We start from the raw sequence: 8517 nt of genomic DNA on the forward strand, positions 1-8517 counted from the left end.
GTACGGTAGCCGGAAGTAGAATCCACTATACTAACGAGGAGACATGCGAGGTGTCAGCTAAAGCAGTATATACACGATTGGAAAAAAAAATCGCAAAACCATTGGCGCAATATTGCCCACAAGTGGGAAAAAATAGGTACAGCTACTTGGGGGGATCGCCCAGTGCACCGCCGCGTGCTCCTGCAAACAAGGAGAAAAAAAAACTCCCCGTCGGGGAATCGAACCCCGGTCTCCCGCGTGACAGGCGGGGATACTGGCCACTATACTAACGAGGATTTTTTTTTCTTTATTGCCTGTTTTATAACAAATACACGATTCACAGCTATTCTCCGCTGCGATTACAAAACAAAAAAATTACCGACGATTACGTTACTTCCTAATGCGAAATTTGAGCGCAGCAAATAAGCTGTTTCACCTTTTCGATAGATTGAGGCAAAGAAATCGAGCAACACATGTATGCGCTATCACAGAATTTTTTTTTATTTTTCACACGTATTCCCTTAACAAAGACTCCACTAACAGTTCTTGACAGTCATGAAGGAAGCTTTGTGGTCGGAGAAATAGGCTCATATATGTTCGACTTGGTACACCAATGCTTGATTCTCAAAGACGAGATCTATACAAGTGCCTCGCGAGGTTGTCACAGCCGTGGGACGCGTTACGAGCGAGAGGAACGGGATGTTCTCCCGCATTCTCCCACAACCCGAGACTCGCAGGAAGAGGGGGGAGGGGGGCGGCGTGTACACCCAGCGGCAAACGATGGGGGCAGAAGCGCGCGCAGCAAGCGGACAACACGATAAAGGGAGGAGGGAAGAGATAGCAGCGACTGACTGATGCCGCTGACGCCGATAGTGAGTCAACCCCTATCCGCCACACAAGAACAGGGGGGGGGGGACCCTTTCATCCTCTTTCTGCATGGCGGCGACGGTGTTCTATGCAGTCACGTTATCTTGAATCTCTAGCGGCATCCAGCGGTATCAGTCGGTCGCTGCTAGCGCTGGGGGGATGAAAGGGGGGCGGAGCTGGTTACGAGGCCGACGACGACGACGACGCGAAACCCAGGAACGGACGCCAAAGAGCTGCGCTCTAAAAAGACAGTTCAATGTGCGGGTGTACCTTGTCGTTTATTTTTGGTTTAAAAAGGCTGAATGTTTGCAAGCTGTTCAAATGCTGTTAACCACTCAGGTGGTTCGCTGAGCGCATTAAACGCTTCGCGAATGTACAATACATTTTCAGCAAAATATTCTTTGGCCGGTTTTGCGTCAACATCCTCATTACGCACCGTCATTCGTGTTTTCCACACGCTGTGCATGCAGAGTAACATCACCATATCACGTGGCACGCCTTCTGTCTCTTCAAACGGTAAAAAACGGATTCCAAAAGGGGTTAAAGGAAATTCTTTTTTTAGTGTCCTTTGTAGAATGTCCCAAAGGAAGACTGAGTCCCTGCACTCCAGAAAAATATGCTCCATTGTCTCCGGTTTCTGACAAATCTGGCAATTCACACTCCAGGGTACAAAGATCCCCTTCTCCTGCAGCCATGGCTTGACAGGAAGCGTGCCAGTGTGTAGCATGAAAAAAATTACCGACGATTACGTTACTTCCTAATGCGAAATTTGAGCGCAGCAAATAAGCCTGTAAACTGTCGCCGTAAAGCATTTGTTGCACCCTGACTGTTTGCGAGCCTTTGTTTGCGTTTGGCCTCGGCCTCGGCCGCGCGAATGGTAGAGTCTTCTCTGCGACGGCGATGAGCTTCTGCTTCAGCCTCGCTTACTGCTGGTTGCTCTCGACGGCGGCGATGAGCCTCCGCTTCCGCGGTGCGAACGGCAGGGTCTTCTCGGCGGCGGCGATGAGCTTCTGCTTCAGCCTCGCTTACTGCTGGTTGCTCTCGACGGCGGCGATGAGCCTCCGCTTCGGCGGCGCGAACTGCAGGGTCTTTTCGGCGGCGGCGATGAGCTTCTGCTTCAGCCTCGCTTACTGCTGGTTGCTCTCGACGGCGGCGATGAGCCTCCGCTTCGGCGGCGCGAACGGCAGGGTCTTCTCGGCGGCGGCGCTTAGCCTCTGCTTCGACGACGCGTACTCCTGGATCATCTCGACGGCGGCGACGGTAAGCTTCTGCTTCGGCAGCACGCACCTCTGGATTCTGACGGCGACGGCCCTGGGCCTCTGCTCTGGCAGCTCGTTTAGCAGCAGCAGCAGCAGACGGAGGACTTCCATCGGTCGTCTCGCTCATGGCTCAGAAAGAACTGGCAGATAATTTCGCAGTGGCGAACGGCAGCGGCAATTTCGGCTCGGGCGGTGCACATATAAAGATCCGCCGCCACCGATCTGGCTCTCTGATTGCCACCGCACAGGGCGAACGGCAGCGGCAATTTCGGCTCGGGCGGTGCACATATACAGATCCGCCGCCACCGATCTGGCTCTCTGATTGCCACCGCACAGGGGTTGCATTGGAGGAGGAGCGAAGAAAGGAATTAAGTTCGAGCCGGCGCTTTGACAACCGGAGACTCGCAGGAAGAGGGGGGAGGGGGCGGCGTGTACACCCAGCGGCAAACGATGGGGGCAGAAGCGCGCGCAGCAAGCGGACAACACGATAAAGGGAGGAGGGAAGAGATAGCAGCGACTGACTGATGCCGCTGACGCCGATAGTGAGTCAACCCCAGCTGCGGAGTTGGTTTCAGGGACAACCCCGCCGATGCCGACACAAACAATATGATACCCTCGCTTCCGCAGCGCTAAGAACCAGGTCTAGCCGTGGGAAGGTGGTCACATATTCGTCGACGTGCCGGGGCCTACGTGAAATAACCGGCGCGTCGGCAACTGAAGAGCACCCTATCCGCCACACAAGAACGGGGGGGGGACCCTTTCCTCCTCTTTCTGCATGGCGGCGACGGTGTTCTATGCAGTCACGTTATCTTGACTCTCTAGCGGCGTCAGCGGCATCCAGCGGTATCACTCGGTCGCTGCTAGAGCTGGGGGGATGAAAGGGGGGCGGAGCTGGTTACGAGGCCGACGACAACGCCGACGACGACGTGAAACCCAGGAACGGACGCCAAAGAGCTGCGCTCTAAAAAAAAGTTTTTGTTGTTGCTCTTACAGGCATTTTCTTAACTTTTTTTAAGACATTCTGCTCACGCCCCAGTGCATATACTGCACGGTATATTGGTGCTGGACACATGATAGTAACTAAATCTCGGTATAATGGCTTTCTTGCGACTGTGTTCAGGTATTCCAAAGAAAAGTGCACTTTAAGAAAACGGAAAGAGCTTATCACTTCAAACAAAAAACCTCGGACAACCACTTGACGTATGCCACACGACGTCACAACATATTCTGGCAGTGCGTCACCTAATCGCGTCTGGATAACGCACCGCAAATAACAGTCGCTTTCGTCGCGCAAGAACATGAAGCGTGACACAACTTGTTTCAAAAATAAATGCGACAAACCCAACCCTCCTTTCTGCACAGCGTGAAACAGATTCAGACGACTCATGCGCTCCCATCCTGATCCCCACACGAACATAGCAAAAACCCTGTGCAACTTTTGTACACACACTCGGGATATACATAAAACTTGCATCATATAAAACCCTTTAGCGACAAGCAATAAATTGCAGACAGTGGCTCTCGTGAATATTGACAGATTCTTGCCTCCCCACTTCGTTGTTTGTGCTTTAGCCCGCTCAGTTTGTTCAGTCCATTACGTCGTGGTATCGCGATAGTATTCCAAAGGAACACCAAGATAACTGGTTGGCGTATCTGTGAACGGTACTGTTTCTAACACTGCAGGCCGGCTGTCCCATTCACCGTGCCAGAAGCCTAAGCTTTTTGGCCAGCTTATGGCACTCCCCGTTAGACTGGAAAACTTTCTTGCATCCTTGACTGCCTCCCGAATGCTCTCTTGGTCAATGCAAAAAAAGATGGCTGTGGCTTAGGTAAGGTTAAGCCCAGGATGCGAAGCATACTAGCCTTTATTTTAGTTGTTGAACCACTGTTTAGCCTGGTGAACTGCTGTTGCTTGGCTATATTTGGTTCGGCTAGACGAAGAAACAACTCATGCATTACTGCTTCGCCTTCAAGAGTGGAACGCGACAGCGTTCCCGTCGACCCGCCAAGGAGTGTAAGACAATGGGCTACAGGGCAGCGACTACGCGCCCCGCATCGGACGCGGTGAGCGTCGAGCAAAGCAGCGTTCGGCGCGGCAACGAAATGTGCGCCTGAGCAAGAGACGCACGCCTTAGAAACAGCTCGTTTCTAAGGCAACACCGCATTCACTAGAGACGCTTTTGTACCGCTTTGAAGCATCGTACTCGTGGCTCAGTGGTAGCGTCTCCGTCCCACACTCCGGAGACCCTGGTTCGATTCCCACCCAGCCCGTCTTGCAAGAGTTGAGCCAAAGCCACTTCTCCTCTGTCGTGACGTCACGGTGTCACGTGGTTTCATGGCGACACCGCCGCGCCTGAGGAGCTGGGTTGAGCTCTCGTAATATGCTTCGCATAAAAAGTGCGATGTCATCTGCTTAAGCTAGTATTTTTACTTCCTGAGTTAAAAGACGGTAGCCGCGAATGTTTTCGTATTCTCGTACCTTTAAACAGAAAGGTTCAAGAAAAATCGCAAAAAGTAAGGGCGACAAAGGGCACCCCTGACGCACACTGGATAATACTGGTATATTTTCGCTGAGTCTTTTATTGATTATTAGGTGAGCGGAACAGTTCTCATAAGCCATGGCTACTCCGTCCTGAATCACTTCGCCTACATTAATGTGTTTTAGCAGGGCAAGAAGTATGCTATGAGCAACCCTGTCAAAAGCTTTCTCTAGGTCTAACTGAACCATTGCTAAACATTCGAGGTTCGCATCACAGCATTCCAATAAACTCCTAGCGATGTGAATATTCGACAATATTGTTCTATTCCTGATACCGCATGTTTGGTGTGGGCCTACTATGGATTTAATAACTGACTGCATCCTTTTTCCGAGCACCTTCATGTAGATTTTATAATCCGAATTCGTAAGACTTATGGGCCTGTATCCAGCGACAGATTTCAGCTTTACCGTATCGGTGGTTTTCTGTATAAGCACAACATGACTTTGTATGAATGATGGCGGCAAGTGCTTAGTTTCATGAGCTTCTGATATTACACAGTGCAGTATCTCGCTTATTTCGGCCTTGAAAGTTTTATAGAAGGCTGCTCCTAGGCCGTCTGGTCCAGGCGCCTTTCCTTTACCCAAGTCTTCTATGGCTGCTGTAATTTCTTTCGCAGAGATCGGTCTCTCGAGTCCCTCTTTTATTTCGTCTTGTAATTTTGGCAGAAGTGTTAGAAAGGAGTTCACAAACTCTTCTGTTACGGGCACCTGCCTACCGAGCAACGCTCGGTAGTGTTCAACGAAAGCTTTTTCAATTACTTCTGGGTCTTTTGACATTGTGTTGTTAAAACAAATTTCTTTTTATTATGTTTTTTGGATGCGTAACCCTTTTCGTCACTGAGCGCGCGCTTAGCAGAAAAGTTCGTCGGGCGTCGACGATACCGGAAGCGGCAAACGAGCGGCGCCCCAAAGGGAGCCAATCAGGCCTCACTATCCGCCCCGACTTCTGGGGCCGAATCTTATAACGGTTCGCTTGGGAAACCGTTCCTTTGGCCTCATCTGATTGGCCAAAATTTTGATTATGTAACAGGTCGTCAGCGGCAGCGGGGCGGTATCGCAATTTTCGAATACGTCACGCATCTGTCAATCATCTCCAAAGCGAACAGGTCGTAGGAACCGGTGAAGGGGAAGTCCGCTTTGGGTTCCGTTGCTGTGGCTTGGCTGTTGGCTTGTGACCCTGGCCGCGCGCGCCAGTGGCGCGTCCCCGGAGACACGCGGGCGTCGCGCGCGCGTGCGTTGGTTGCTTCGGAAGCTATTACTTGCCTTCGTCGTCTGCTTGGCGTTGCTCTTTCGGTGTCGACCACGGCTGGAAATGCGATACGCTTTCGAAGAAGTGACGAATAATGAGTTGCACCGCCCTTGCTGGCTTTCTAAGTAGACCTTTTGCAGGCTACGCTATCAAATGGGGGAGACTCGGGTGCAAGCGTACGAGTGGCCATTCCACGCAGAGGGAGGAATATTGCGCGCTTGGGTTCATTGCGACCGGCCTGCAGCTCCCAGAGCTAAGTCGGACGCGAAGCATTCGTCGGAATTGCCTAGATCTCTGCTGCCGACATTGTCCACAAAGTTGCTCTCGCAATTACTGTGTTGGCCGGTTGAAGGGCTGGGTCAGCTTTCCCGTGACCTCAGCTTCAAAGTCAGTGCCAAGGAGATATTTGCATGGTGAGATCGAATTCCCAGTGCTATCGCCAGTGTGAATAGCTCGCAGATCGCCGTTCAGCAGTCAGAAGGGTTCAACCTAGGCTGGTTCAGCGCTTCTTTCGTTCGTCTGATAAAACTATACAGACAGGACGGGAAGGTATTGTGGAGCTCTCTTATTTGGCTGCCCTTTTTTCTCTAGCTCGGGAGTGCCATACTTTGTTTCTCAATTTCACGGCACACCGCGCACCGTCAGCACCACACTCTTCCATTTGACTTCGCGCAGGCAATGCAGGGCCCGTGTATCGTAATGTTCGATTTAGGTTCCATTGCTTCTATCACGCGACGCGCCGTGGGGCAGATCGCAGCGATAGCGGCAGCGCGGCGGCAAGCAAGTCATGTCTGAGCCGATGACGAAGGGCGAAAAAAAGAAGGAAAATTGATAAAGTCGGCTAGTGAAGGTGTCCCTAAGAACCAGTTCACGGCTTTGTCGCGCTAGCTACTTGAGAATTGCTGGCAGTGCGTTCCTGTTGCATGCATGGTGCGAGCTCCTGGTAGCAGACGACATAGCGCTACGCTTGCCAACTCATTTACGCTTACGATACCACCTGTGGGCTGAGAATGAAAAAGAATGACATTAATAAATTAATTCTGCATTGTGTAAACGCCCGGCACCACAAGTTTATACTTCGAAACTTGGCGTATAATATTTAATTTATATTTTACATTTATTTAGCAAGCAGAAACATTCTGAAATTCCTCGATTAGCTCGTCATATAATGACGTACACTTCAGAGGTGGCACCCTCTCATCTATTGGTCGCGTACTCCCCTTCTTCCACCGCCGGCTTGTGAGTGGCACATCTAGTGACGTAAGCGGCGAAGTGAACGGTCCGTATTCCGAACTGTTATAAGATTCGGCCCCTGGACACGCATGGCGGCTGCACAGCCGCAATTATCCGCCATTATCCGCATTATCTTATTGGCTGTGGCGAGCTCACGTGCCTTGAAATTTTTGCCGGCAAACGGAAGTTTTGCGAAATGTCATTTTGCGTTTTCATCAAGATGACGAAACGTGACGTGGAGCTGTAAATCTTATGGACTAATACATTTTTGTGGTCCTTCGTAGATATATTGTGATGTTAGCGCTTCAAAAAGAATGTAAGCGGTAGCGTGCAGAAGCCAGTGCAACGCATCTGCAATTGCGCGAATATGTGGTGGCGATCCAAGATATGCGCCATGCCAGCTTGCTGATTGGCTGAAGGAATATCTCGTGAGGAGCGTCACAGGAAGGGCTGTTTCGTAATTGTCATTTTGAAGATGCGTGACGTTGCGCTGGGCCGTCATTGCTTAGATTTTCCGCCATAATTTTTGCTGCGACGTGCCGCACGAATTATGCTAATGAGCAGCCATATGCAATGGCAGCCGAGAGGAATGCGTACCGCCACATTTTCCCCGTCGTTTGGCGCCACGAAAGTCTTTTGTTCATAACGCGTGCTCATAGTATTTGGATCGCTCTCGGGTATTGGAATTTGTGTTTGGGGCCATCATTTTTTTAAAAAACGCGTTTATGCGAAATAATATTGGTTGAACATAGCAAACTTTCGGCATTGTTGTCCACTTTTCACTGCTGCATTTGTATTGTAATCAAGATTAATGCCTTTTTGCACAGTAAAAAGTTATGACAACGGCCTCTTTTTAATATATTTAAAGAAATGTACGCAAGACGGCGCCTTGAAGTTTCCTCCCGCGGTGCGAATAACCAGCGAAATGAACAAGAGATCGCAGCGCCGGCGCTTGCGTCGCTCTAGCGGACATCTCTGGCGCGTGCAACGCTATCGGTGATATTCGGCCGTTTCTCAGCCAGCCGAGACGGGCTGAGTCACTTGCGTTTCACGAGATAGCGATGACGTGGCCTAGAACGTGCGCGCATCACCACTGGTAGGTCGCCTATGTTGTCTCAAGCAAGAAAACAAGCGCGTTGGCGCCAATATGCGATGACTCATTCCATTTTCCGGGGACACGCATCCTAGCTATTGAAGCAGACGACGACTTGTACACAGCAGACGAGGGAAGCGAGAAGCGCTTTCGACGAAATAATCATACGCTTTGAGATAGCTGCTTTATTTTCACTGCGGATGAAAACTTTTGCTTTACTGATAACGCTGCATTCAGTGCCTTCATTTCAGTTTCTTAGGCGAAACGTCAAGTTGGCGTCACATTACGTAAGCAAAAC

General features: G+C 50.6%; 1 non-coding gene across 1 annotated transcript; it reads right to left on the reverse strand.

Moving 5' to 3' along the window:
• Positions 1–203: 203 nt before the first annotated feature.
• On the reverse strand, positions 204–275 carry TRNAD-GUC (transfer RNA aspartic acid (anticodon GUC)). Its single transcript has one exon. It is a non-coding gene; the product is annotated as a tRNA-Asp (tRNA).
• Between the last annotated feature and the right edge of the window lie 8242 nt (positions 276–8517).

The sequence above is a fragment of the Dermacentor albipictus genome, chromosome 10 (genome assembly GCF_038994185.2).
Source record: "Dermacentor albipictus isolate Rhodes 1998 colony chromosome 10, USDA_Dalb.pri_finalv2, whole genome shotgun sequence".
Taxonomy (NCBI): Eukaryota; Metazoa; Arthropoda; class Arachnida; order Ixodida; family Ixodidae; genus Dermacentor; species Dermacentor albipictus.